We start from the raw sequence: 13,785 nt of genomic DNA, 5'->3' as shown, positions 1-13,785 counted from the left end.
ATAACAGGCCCCGAGTTTTTCCTTACCATGTATAGAAACCAGTGGAGGCTGGTGACTTGAAAGAGTGAGGAAGGATGGAAGAACCACGGTATAGGCTCTAACCGAACAACAAAGCGCATTTGAAAAATCATCAAAGACAAATTATTTTAACCGGAAATGTTTATTAAAGACATTTTATAGTAGAAATATTATGGGGAATGGGAATGAGAGAGCTACTTACACTGTTGGGAAGGGCAGAAGTGATTGTATGAGGCATGAGTAGGTGTTTGGAGGCTTGACTTCAGTGCAGGACAGGCTTGAAGTGTTCAGAGGCTTCAGTGCAGAAAAAAGTTAATAATGGATGGATGATGTTGGAGAAGAGCCCAACTCCTCCACTAAGGGCAGGACAGGATTTGACTGGGAAGACAAACAAAAACACACAGTTAGACAAAAGAACAAAGAATGAGTTAGTCCAAGCAAGGAGTAAAATCACATTGATGTGTAATAATGTGATCGTGTATGTGATTGACTCTTCATAGTAATGAAAGAAAATGTATAGGGGTACTCACAGTACTTGGGGAGGAAACATTCATTGTGCCAGTGGATAAAATGGTTCTTCAGAGGGGCACAGGGCTGTCCTGTGTTTTTATTTAACTAGGAAAGTCCATTAAGAACAACTTCTCTAGGGTACGTGAGACGTTAGCGTCCCACCTCTTCAACAGCCAGTGAAACTGCAGGGCGCCAAATTCAAATACAGAAATGCTCATTATAATAATTCAGAAAACAAAACATTTTACATAGGTTTAAAGATTAACTTCTTGTGAATCCAACCACGGTGTCAGATTTTAAAAATGCTTTACGGCGAAAGCATACCTTACGATTATTTGAGAACATAGCCCAGCAGACAAATCATTACAAACAGTAACCAGCCAAGTAGAAGAGTTACACAAGTCAGAAATAGAGATAAAATTAATCCCTTACCTTTGATCTTCATATGGTTGCACTCAGCAGACATTCATTTACTCAATAAATGTTCCTTTTGTTCGATAAAGTCTCTTTATATCCAAAAACCTCTGTTTTGTTTGTGCGTTTCCTTCAGTAATCCACAGGCTCAAACAGTCAAAACAGGCAGAAAAAAATCCAAATTGTATCCGTAAAGTTCATAGAAACATGTCAAACGATGTTTATATTCCATCCTCAGGTTGTTTTTAGCCTAAATAATCGCTAATATTTAAACCGGACAATAACGTCGTCAATATAAAAGGTAAACAAGAAAGGTACTCTCTCGGTCGTGCGCATGAAAAAGCTCTGTGACACTTTAGGGTCCACTCATTCCGACATATCTTACTTCCTAATTTTTCAGAATACAAGCCTGAAACTATTTCTAAAGATTGTTGACATCTAGTGGAAGGCATAGGAACTGTAATTTGAGTCCTAAGTCAATGGATACTGTAATGGCATTGAATAGAAAACTACAAAACCAAAAAAGAAACTACTTCCTGAATGGATTTTTCTCAGGTTTTCGCCTGCCAAATCAGTTCTGTTATACTCACAGACACTATTTTAACAGTTTTGGAAACTTTAGAGTGTTTTCTATCCAGATCTACCAGTTATGTGCATATCATATCTTCTGGGCCCGAGTAGCAGGCAGTTTAATTTGGGCATGCTTTTCATCCAAAATTCCGAATGCTGCCCCCTACCCTAGTTAAGAACAAATTCGTATTTACAATGACGGCCTACAAAAAGGCAAAAGGCCAGTGATTAAAATAAAACAATAAAAACAATATAAATATAGGACAAAACACACATCACAACAAGAGAGACAACACTACATAAAGAGATACCTAAGACAACCTAGCAAGGCAGCAACACATGGCAACACAACATGGTAGCAGCACAAAACATGGTACAAACATTATTTGGCACAGACAACAGCACAAAGGGCAAAAGGGTAGAGACAATACATCACACAAAGCAGCCACAATGAGGTTTGAGAAGGAAGGGAAGTGAGACTACCACTCCCTGGAAAATATGTTGTATTCAATTAACTAGGTAGGCCAGACCCAGCTGCTATAGAGAGCATTAGTAATGGCACAAACTCCGCCATGGTTCGTTGGACAAATCCAATGGGGAAATTGTCTTTTTAGATCAACACTGAAAACAAGGTCTGTGGTAAACACAGGCTTAAACCTTGTTTTTCACAGAATTTAAGACTTTGTAATTAAATTAAAAGCAAATGTTATAATGGTCATGTTAACTGACCTCAGGAAATGTATAATCTCCTAAAAGCCAATTTATGCTAGACCGAAAATGTGGTCAGAGCCATATGGATGGTGTGAAGCAGGCGAAGACCAGTACTAAACAGCATGCAATACTAACTATACAATGTGTTTTTTTTCTCCTGTTAATCACCAACATTCTAATGTACGTAAATGCAGTCCTGGATTAGGCTCAATCTGTGTCCGGGAAACTAGCCCCAAAAGAAAAGTAATTTAATCTCAATAACCAATATTGTATAAGTTTCTTTTGAGGTAGTGCAATACGAGCACACGCTGAATTACCTTGTAGTGGTCCGAGCTCTTCAGAGGTGCACAGAGCTGTTTAGTACTCAAGAGGTGCACAGAGCTGTCCTGTTCTTCAGAGGGGCACAGAGCTGTCCTGTTCTTCAGAGGGGCACAGAGCTGTCCTGTTCTTCAGAGGGGCACAGAGCTGTCCTGTTCTTCAGTGGGGCACAGGGCTGTCCTGTTCTTCAGAGGTGGCACAGGGCTGTCCTGTTCTTCAGAGGTGGCACAGGGCTGTCCTGTTCTTCAGAGGTGGCACAGGGCTGTCCTGTTCTTCAGAGGTGGCACAGGGCTGTCCTGTTCTTCAGAGGTGGCACAGGGCTGTCCTGTTCTTCAGAGGTGGCACAGGGCTGTCCTGTTCTTCAGAGGTGGCACAGGGCTGTCCTGTTCTTCAGAGGTGGCACAGGGCTGTCCTGTTCTTCAGAGGTGGCACAGGGCTGTCCTGTTCTTCAGAGGTGGCACAGGGCTGTCCTGTTCTTCAGAGGTGGCACAGGGCTGTCCTGTTCTTCAGAGGTGGCACAGGGCTGTCCTGTTCTTCAGAGGTGGCACAGGGCTGTCCTGTTCTTCAGAGGTGGCACAGGGCTGTCCTGTTCTTCAGAGGTGGCACAGGGCTGTCCTGTTCTTCAGAGGTGGCACAGGGCTGTCCTGTTCTTCAGAGGTGGCACAGGGCTGTCCTGTTCTTCAGAGGTGGCACAGGGCTGTCCTGTTCTTCAGAGGTGGCACAGGGCTGTCCTGTTCTTCAGAGGTGGCACAGGGCTGTCCTGTTCTTCAGAGGTGGCACAGGGCTGTCCTGTTCTTCAGAGGTGGCACAGGGCTGTCCTGTTCTTCAGAGGTGGCACAGGGCTGTCCTGTTCTTCAGAGGTGGCACAGGGCTGTCCTGTTCTTCAGAGGTGGCACAGGGCTGTCCTGTTCTTCAGAGGTGGCACAGGGCTGTCCTGTTCTTCAGAGGTGGCACAGGGCTGTCCTGTTCTTCAGAGGTGGCACAGGGCTGTCCTGTTCTTCAGAGGTGGCACAGGGCTGTCCTGTTCTTCAGAGGTGGCACAGGGCTGTCCTGTTCTTCAGAGGTGGCACAGGGCTGTCCTGTTCTTCAGAGGTGGCACAGGGCTGTCCTGTTCTTCAGAGGTGGCACAGGGCTGTCCTGTTCTTCAGAGGTGGCACAGGGCTGTCCTGTTCTTCAGAGGTGGCACAGGGCTGTCCTGTTCTTCAGAGGTGGCACAGGGCTGTCCTGTTCTTCAGAGGTGGCACAGGGCTGTCCTGTTCTTCAGAGGTGGCACAGGGCTGTCCTGTTCTTCAGAGGTGGCACAGGGCTGTCCTGTTCTTCAGAGGTGGCACAGGGCTGTCCTGTTCTTCAGAGGTGGCACAGGGCTGTCCTGTTCTTCAGAGGTGGCACAGGGCTGTCCTGTTCTTCAGAGGTGGCACAGGGCTGTCCTGTTCTTCAGAGGTGGCACAGGGCTGTCCTGTTCTTCAGAGGTGGCACAGGGCTGTCCTGTTCTTCAGAGGTGGCACAGGGCTGTCCTGTTCTTCAGAGGTGGCACAGGGCTGTCCTGTTCTTCAGAGGTGGCACAGGGCTGTCCTGTTCTTCAGAGGTGGCACAGGGCTGTCCTGTTCTTCAGAGGTGGCACAGGGCTGTCCTGTTCTTCAGAGGTGGCACAGGGCTGTCCTGTTCTTCAGAGGTGGCACAGGGCTGTCCTGTTCTTCAGAGGTGGCACAGGGCTGTCCTGTTCTTCAGAGGTGGCACAGGGCTGTCCTGTTCTTCAGAGGTGGCACAGGGCTGTCCTGTTCTTCAGAGGTGGCACAGGGCTGTCCTGTTCTTCAGAGGTGGCACAGGGCTGTCCTGTTCTTCAGAGGTGGCACAGGGCTGTCCTGTTCTTCAGAGGTGGCACAGGGCTGTCCTGTTCTTCAGAGGTGGCACAGGGCTGTCCTGTTCTAAAAAGTGATTGATGACGTATTTTATGTGTCACGTGGTTATGCCCATATATGTTCTGTCTGTCTGTCTGCCAGCCAGCCAGCCAGACAGCCAGCCAACCAGCCAATGTTTTTTTTTTCATCAATTCAGGAGTAGGGGGCTATATGTACATGAGGATACCCACACAACAGTTGTTTTTTCCCTGAGGATCTCATTTACCTTCAAGAGGCTGAAATATCTGGCTCTCTATGTCACTGTGTGTCCCGGTGTCAGGTTACGAGCTGGGTTTACACACACAGAGAGAATCTTGAAAATAATCAAAAAGCCTTATTTTATATGAATACAGTCTTTCCTACAACAGACAATTATAAATATAAACATTTAATGGGTTTTAAAGTGTATTACTGTGTGGTAATAATATATGTTGTATACATTTTGGGGGGGTAAAGAAACTTTCTGCCATATTTAAATATTGCATAGTAAAATTGTTTAATGTTTAACCTTTAATGAATGGAATCTCTCTCTCTCTCTCTCTCTCTCGGTTTCTCGGTTTCTCAACACAAGAGAAAGGATTCTGGGAAAGATGGGCGTGTGTGTGTTTGAACCAATGTTTTTTTCTCATCAATTCAGCAGTAGGGGGCTATATGTACTGTATATAAGGATACCCAAACAACATGTGTTTTTTCTCTGGGTGGAGATCAACAAAAAGTTTTACACCCCAAGAGAGCACCTCACACATGTTTGAAAAACAGTTGTGAGGTGCTCTCCATGGGGTGGCTGTCGCAGTCAATCACGCCGTCCTCTTAAACATAGAAGATACCTATCCACCCCGACCTATAAAAGTTAATTCCTACAATGTCTCAGTTAGGACACAGTAGCGTGGCTGCTCTGAAAAGACATAGACGGTAAGAGGCTCCTGCAATCCTTTAAACATATGGAGAATTTTGAAGGTGAGTTGAAATTACAATCTAAAGAATGCCTTTTTTATATATCTAACTATGCATGTTAATATGTATATATTGTATATTATAAAAGTTATGTTTTTTAACAAGGTACATATATATATTATATTTATATATTGAATGAGAGGGGTTATTGTTAAATGCTTTATTTATTTATGTATTTATTTGTTAAAAGAGAATGGACTAGGGGCCTACACAGGTATTTACCCCAAAATGTTGTGGATAAAATCACAAATATCTGACTGCTAAACAGCAATCACTAACTCAGAGAGGCTGCTGTATACATTGAGACCCAATCACGGTGCATGTCTGGACACTGTAATGAATGGATCACTAGTCACTTTAAACAATGCCCCTTTAAATAATGTCACTTTAATAATGGTTACATATCTTACATTAAGCATATCACATGTATATCGCATTTTATACCCTCTACTGGATCATGCCTTTGCAGCGATGCCGTCGTTCATCCATATATTTATATGTACATATTGTCATTCACCCTTTTTTTCGATTTGTGTGTGTATTAGGTGGTTGGTGGGGGCTTGTTAGATTAGTTGTTAGATGTGTGTGTAGTAGGTATTTGTCGGGAATTGTTAGATATTACATGTTAGATATTACTGCACTGTTGAAACTAGAAGCACAAGCATTTCGCTACATATGCATTAACATCTGCTAACTCTGTATGTGACAAATAAAACAAGATTAGAATTGTTCTGAAAAATGAAAAACTTGCAAACCATAGCCTCTCTCTCTCTCTCTAATAAGGTTTCTTCAAATATTTAACCTGTCTAGGATCAGCGTGGCGCTAGCGGCACACCCCCCCCCCCCCCACTGAAAAACCAGTGCCGCGAAATTCAAAAAAAATATTTTTTTTAAATATTTAACTTTCACACATTAAAGTCCAATACAGCTAATGAAAGACACAGATCTTGTGAATCCAGTCAACATTTCCGATTTTTAAAATGTTTTACAGGGAAGACACAATATGTAAAGATGTACATCTATTACCTAAAAACACATTAGCATAATCCACCATCTTTTATTTGTCCACCAACACCAGTAGCCATCACCAATTCGGCTAAACTAAGATATTTATAGCCCCTAACCAACAAAAAAACTCATTAGATGACAGTCTGATAACATATTTATGGTATGGGATAGGTTTTGTTAGAAAAAAGTGCATATTTCAGGTAGATGGCATAGTTTACAATTGCACCCACCATCACAAATGGACTAGAATAATTACAATGAGCAACGTGTTTACCTAACTACTAATCATCAAACATTTCGTAAAAATACACAGCATACACGAATCGAAAGACACAGATCCTGTGAATACAGACAATATTTCAGATTTTCTAAGTGTCTTACAGCGAAAACACAATAAATCGTTATATTAGCATAGCACATAGCACATAGCAGCCCAGCATTGATTCTAGCCAAAGTGGGCGATAACGTCAACATCGCCAAAAATATATTAATTTTTTCACTAACCTTCTCAGAATTCTTCAGATGACACTCCTGTAACATCATATTACACAATCCATATAGAGTTTGATCGAAAATGTTTATATTTAGCCACCAAAATCATGGTTAGACAATGTGAAATGTAGCTCAGCTGGTCAGAAAATGTCCTTGCGCCACTTAGACAGTGATCTACTCTTATACATAAATACTCATAAACGTGACTAAAAAATATAGGGTGGACAGGGATTGATAGACAATTTAATTCTTAATACAATTGCGTTATTACATTTTTTAATTTATCCTTACTTTTCAATACAGTTTGCGCCAAGCGAAGCTACGTCAAAAAACATGGCGTCCTAAGCCACTAAAATGTTTCGACAGAAACACGATTTATCATAATAAAAATGTCCTACCTTGAGCTGTTCTTCCATCAGTATCTTGGGCAAAGGATCCTTTCTTGGGAGAAATCGTCTTTTGGTGGAAAGCTGTCCTCTTGCCATGTGGAAATGTCAACTGCGTTCGGGATGAACTGAAAAGCGTGCCCAACTTTTCACATCGTTGCAAAAATAAATGTCCCAAAATCGCACTAAACGGATATAAATTGCTATAAAACGCCTTAAATTAACTACCTTATGATGTTTTTAACTCCTAAAACGAGTGAAAAGATGACCGGAGAAATATAACAGGCTAAACTAACGCTTGGAACAGGTGCGCGCCGGTGTCCTCTAGGCTCATGACGCAGCTCCCAAAGAATGACTAGCTTCAGGGTTTTTTCATTTGTAGGGCCTGTGAACGAGCAATCGACCCCGTTGGAATCGTCATCACGTAAAGGCATCCAGGGGAAGACGTAAGAAGTGTCCGTATAGTCATAGCAACGACAGTGCCCTTTTAAATGACTTCAGAAGAGTGGCCAACATTTCTCAAATCTGACTCCATGTCAGGGAAATTGCTGTAGAATGGGCTCTGTTCCACTTAGAGACAAAATTTCAACTCCTATAGAAACTATAGACTGTTTTCTATCCAATAATAATAATAATATGCATATTGTACGATCAAGGATTTTGTGGGAAGCCGTTTCAAAAATTACCCAATTAGCATAAATAGTCTAAACAGCGCCCCCATCCCCAACAGGTTTTAACAGTAGTTATATATATGGTTTTGCAGATATTTTAAAAGTGGATGACATCCAATTTTCAGGTAATTCATATTATTACTAAATGTTGTTTTTATGTCAATTGTATGTATTTTTTTAAGTAAACATGTATATATTTTGTATAAATGTATTTCTATATTAATTAAACGTCTATAGGATACCCTACATTTACCCAGCTGTTACCTGCAATAATTGATTTGGGTCATCAACCATCAGAAGTTATAGTTATAGAAGACGATGATTTTGAGGAACAACCGACCAACAGTGTATCTTTACTCGGTCCTACGCCCTGAAGATGATTTAGGTGTGAGTCAAAAAATAAAATGCGTAATAAGCTTTATACATTAAGCATTAAACAAATTGTGTACACTATTTTAAAACCCTAATCTTGTGTTTACAGCTGACAGACCCCAGACAAGAATACCAGAGGCATTATGGGCTCTACCATTGAATGACTTTGAGGGTAATGAAAACGACAATATTCTACTGTTCTGTACGGCCGGCTTTGCCAAACTCAAAACAGCCCAAGAATCAAAGATTTAGCACACATATACACACCTCCAAGAAGCTCCAGCCCTTCAGTATATAATCCTGCGCCTACACCATATCCTAGTCCTGCACGGTTCCACAGAACAGCAGTTCAAATACACAGAACTGCATCACCTCTGCCCGGGAAGGCCGACTGGTCTGAATCGATTGGATTCAAGAGCATGCTCTCTATGGATATGGTATGAACAGTTTTTATTAGTTAGACATTTTTTGAAAGAATATGTTAAAACTATTTCAAATAATGTAATTTTTTTCAGACTCCAACGATACCTATACGAATCTTGCAGAGTCTATACATCAAGAGGACATCAAACGCATCATCAAGAATTCTTCAGAAAAACAGGCATCAAACAACCAAAGGTAATTGAACTAAAACCCAAGGCCTAACAGTGAGAAACAGAAACAGGGAGTTCGGTGATGTGTTAATATATTTGAAATGTACGGTTTAAAAAAACATTTTCTCTTTTAGTACTTTTATTGGTTATCTAATATAATGTATATTTTATTTCTAATACACTATTTTGTATGTATTTTTCTTTGACTCCTCCCAGGCCTATACAAACATAGAAGACCCAATACACCAAGAGGAAGAGGAGGAAGAGGATGCTGATGACATACAGAGTAAAACATCTAAACCGGTTGATACATTCAATTCTGTTAATGTCAAGGATGATTGATGTTGCTGATGAAGGGTTGAGCTATGATGAGGATGGCGTGTTGATGTATGATGCGGCTAAACAGCTTGATACAATCAATTCTGAGGTGGCGCCAATACTCATTGAAGATAGCATCAATGAGGACACTGATCCTGAAATAGAACTTCAAGATAGGTTTCTCACAGCCTTTTACAGGGCTCTAAAAGCCAGAGAGGTCCAGCTACACACACGTATGGTTGCTTTACTAAGACGTCAGTACAGCCAAGATCTATCCTTCTGGCATAAAACCATGCCACGCTTGTTAAGCATCGATCTGATTAAAAACCGCCCAAACAAACTATAAAAGCCATATGTAACATGGATACTTCTAGAATACCACCAGAACTGATCTCCGTAATTAACCAAATTAACGAGAGAGGTCCAACCCCCCCACATCAGCCCTCATCTCCTATAATCATTACACATGAACACCCATTATCACAGGTGAACTTATATCCTTAATTAACCAAGTGGATGAGAGCACACCGTCTTCAGCCCCCAACACACACACACCTCCGATAACTCCTATACATGATGATGATGAGCAACCACAGGATGATTTTGAGGAATTTGAAAATGGTGTAATAAATCAGAGGGGGGACGGTATTGATAGAAGTGTCCGTGTTGTGTACCTCAATAAATGTAACAATACAGCGATTCGTCAGTTTTTTAAATTCACATGTATCAATCAGAGCCATGATTATGCAGTTTTTCATGTGATGATTTTGGATACTCTAGGAGAACTTTTAGATATGGCTACAGATTTTGCCGAACCTCGTGATGTCTAACAGCTTGAAATATGTGGCGATAGTATGCAAAACACAGTATCTCTTGTTTTACCCAACGGCGAAGCAGATCTTGAACAATTTATAGCCCTGCTGTCTTGTTCAATCTAATTTATCCATCATAGCTGATAGGACCTTAGAACTTGTTGTACAAATAGTCTGCCAACCCCCTAGGCGGAGGGGGTCAAAGAAGGAAAATTGATAGTCTCATGCAATCCGAAATCATTTTTAAAAAGCAGGCCGATCTCATAAACGTTAACAATCCTGGTAATCAGTTATGCTTTGCAATAGGCCTATCACATTTACTCAACCTTGCATGTACTGATCTAGAAGCTTTACAAAAGGCTAGTGAGCTCCAAAAGGCTGTAGGTCTAGGTATACAGGAGGATGTGGCTTTCTCTGACATAGTAAAATTAGAACATTTGCTGAACATCGAGATTGTGGTTTTGTACCATATTAGAGCTAATTCAGCTCTCATGAAATTCCAGAACAACCCTCAATCTCATCCTCATATTCTGTACTTTTATGTGAAAAACAACTATTTTTATGGTATTACCAACATCAGAGCTTTCTTAGGAGCACAATATGTGTCCATCATGTCATTCAGGCTACAGCCAACAGGGGGGCACTCTTGTCGTTATAACTGTTCAGTGTGTCAAGATGAAAAATGTCCGATGCAGCCCTTACACCCAACACCCTGTGAGGATTGTCATCATACATGTCGTTCTGCCTACTGTTACGAAAAACACAACATTGAAACATGGCAAGGCATGTAAATCTGTAAACAGTTGTGACATTAACAAGAAATGTCCAAAATGCCATTGCAATTACATCCTTTAAATAGACAGCCCTAAACTCATGTATGTGGTATCATACGCTGCCCAATCTGTAAAGGGCTTCGAAAAGCAGAGACACTGAAGTGATTCAAGAAGTGGAACATGAGTTCTATTTTCAGCCTTCGGCTGAAGATGAACATTAAGAGAAATATGTTTTATAACTTTGAGAGTAATCAGGAATCAGGGATTAATTTGCCTATTTTTGTATCTACCATGACTTTCAAGGGTGAAAAGTGGTCGGGGCAGAGGGACCCAATTGTGCACTACTCTTTCACTACTCTTTCTATGATTCCTATCTTCTTTTGAACCCCCTGATACAACAAGGCGTTGCACCCAGGGTCATAGTCCAAGGTAGTAAAATATGGTGTTTTGTAGACCCCGCCTTCAACCAGAGATACATTGACAGTTTAAGTTTCTTACTCCATGACCCCTGGAGTAGTACAACTATTGCATCGGCATGCATGAAAACCTATTGCACACACTTTTTACCTCCAGTATCTGTAGCTATTCCATCGCCTGACAACTACCGCCGACAATTCAAGTCATACTCGAGCGGCTCCAATTCAATGGTTGGAGTACTTATCCCAGGCTAAAAACATTTTTATTCAACATAAAAAAAAGGGTCAAAAAGATTGGACCCTACCATGTAGATGGTTACACACATTTTGACGCTGTTGAGACAGTGTATGAGTACAACGGTTGTTTCTTCCACGGTTGTAAATCTTGCTTTGTGCCCCAGGCCATGTGTGTCTTAACCCAAAATAATTTTGGGGATATGTACCAGGAGTTCCAAGACAAATTGGAATCTTTACAGGCTGCTGATGGGGTGAGCGTTATGGTTATCTGGGAACCTGAGTGGACAGAACTCAAAAAGTCTGATCCTCATGTTTGAGCTTTCCTTTCCACCTTTGACATACCCGAACCCCTGGAACCCCACCAGGCCTTGTATGGAGGTCATACCAATGCTTTGACATTACGGTATATAGCGCAACCTGATGAGAAAATTGGATATGTAGATTTTACATCCCTTTATCCTCATGTAGTGAGTTCCTCTTGTTATCCCATGGGTCATCCTGAAATTATTCACCATGACTTTGACTTCCCACAAAACTATTTTGGTCTGATAAAAGCAACTGTTTACCCTCCCCAGGGCTTGTTTCTGCCACTGTTGCCTTACAAGGGACCTCAAGGAAAACGTTTCTTTCCCCTTTGTCGCACCTGCAGTGAAAACAACAACCAGGAAAAACCTTGTGATCATTCAGACCCATACACCCATAAACTGGTCCGAGCCCTGACCGGTGTATGCGCCACTGTTGAATTCTCTAAGGCTATAGAGAAGGGGTACCGTGTGGCCAAAATCTTTGAAGTGTGGAACTTTTCCAGGAAATCAGACACTCTTTTTAAAGAGTACATCAAGACCTTCTTGAGATGCAAGCAAATGGCTTCAGGGTATCCTGCCCCAGTCACAGATCAAGAGAGCAAAGACAGTTCATTTCAGGACCATCATGAAAAAGAAGGCATACGTCTTGACCCTGACAGAATAGAGGTCAACAAAACCAAAAGAAATCTGTTGAAAATGTATTTAAATTCGCTTTGGGGAAATTATCCCAGAGAAGTAATATGTTAACAATGTCGATTATTAAAGATCCCGAAGAATTTATGGAATTCGTTTTTTCAGACCAATATGAAATTTCACATTTTTCATTCTTGAGTCAAAACATTGCTCTGGTGCAATGGAGACGTAACAAGAAGTGGGTTCTACCCCCGGGTAATGTAAACGTGTTTCTTGCAGCATTTACCAAGGCCTATGGTCGACTTGAACTATACACCCTCGTGGAGCAGCTGCAGAGGAGGGTTCTTTACCATGACACAGACACTGTGGTCTATGTAAGAAAACCTGGTGATTGGAACCCCCCTCTTAGCAACTATCTGGGTGGTTTAACGAGTGAACTCGAAGATGGTGACCATATCATAGAGTGGTTATCCTGTGGCCCCCAAATCTATGCTTTTAGTACTAAAGACAATCATGTGGTGTTGAAAGCCAAAGGTGGGACTCAAAATTGTGAAAATGCCTCCCGTGTAAACTTGGAATCAATCAGACACTTAGTCGAGGGGTTCATAAATGACCAGAATAGTGAATTAGAAATGTTTAACTCCTACAAAAAGATTGTTAGGGATAAAAAGGGGTTCCATCTATGTAATGCCCCACTTACTAAAATATTCCTGGTAGTCTATGACAAGAGATTGCTTGTACCTGACGGGACCACCTTGCACTTTGGTTACTGACTTATGTTACAAGTCCTGTGTGTCTTAACCCTTAAGATATAATGGCTGCTGTAGAAGGTTTTGATCCCAGGTTGCAACTACCATTTCCGGCCTTAATCGCAGGCCCATCCAATAGCGGTAAAACTTGTTTTGTAAAAAGTATTTTAGAGAATTCTGAACATGTATTATCTCAGAAACCTGACAATATTGTGTGGTGTTATTCATGTTATCAACCTTTGTTTGATGAGTTGTTGAAGAAAATAAAAATCAAGTTTGTTGAAGGAATACCCGCATCCCTGTCTGATGATGAACTTTTACCTCCTTATAAAAACAATCTGCTGGTTTTGGATGATATGCTTTTTGCCAGAGTGAACATCCTGAAATAGCACGAGCTTTTACTCAATATACTCATCATCAAAACATGTCCGTGTTTTACTTGGTACAAAATGTGTTTCACCAAGGTAAAAATAATAATAACCGTAACTGTCACGTTCCTGACCTTGTTTTCCTTTTGTATAGCTTTGTTTTGTTGGTCAGGACGTGAGCTGGGTGGGCATTCTCTGTGTTTGTTCCTTGTTAAGTGTCAGGGTTAATTGACCTTGTATGGCTCTCAATCAGAGACAG

At 41.3% G+C, this 13,785-nt stretch overlaps 2 long non-coding RNA genes across 2 annotated transcripts; one reads left to right on the top strand and one right to left on the bottom strand.

The window, feature by feature from the left end:
* Positions 1 to 207: 207 nt before the first annotated feature.
* LOC129863605 (uncharacterized) lies at positions 208 to 1,542 on the bottom strand. Its single transcript, XR_008760985.1, has 3 exons — positions 961 to 1,542; positions 549 to 710; positions 208 to 396 (listed from the first exon to the last, which is right to left on the bottom strand). It is a non-coding gene; the product is annotated as an uncharacterized LOC129863605 (long non-coding RNA).
* Positions 1,543 to 7,701: 6,159 nt separating this feature from the next.
* Positions 7,702 to 13,446, top strand: LOC129863602 (uncharacterized). The gene is made up of 4 exons (XR_008760984.1): positions 7,702 to 8,335; positions 8,432 to 8,759; positions 8,838 to 8,940; positions 9,132 to 13,446. It is a non-coding gene; the product is annotated as an uncharacterized LOC129863602 (long non-coding RNA).
* Positions 13,447 to 13,785: the final 339 nt, after the last annotated feature.

Source organism: Salvelinus fontinalis, chromosome 10, assembly GCF_029448725.1.
Source record: "Salvelinus fontinalis isolate EN_2023a chromosome 10, ASM2944872v1, whole genome shotgun sequence".
In the NCBI taxonomy this organism is placed as follows: Eukaryota; Metazoa; Chordata; class Actinopteri; order Salmoniformes; family Salmonidae; genus Salvelinus; species Salvelinus fontinalis.
The sequence above is the reverse complement of the archived record's forward strand: the minus strand, read 5'-3'. Positions and strand labels throughout refer to the sequence as shown.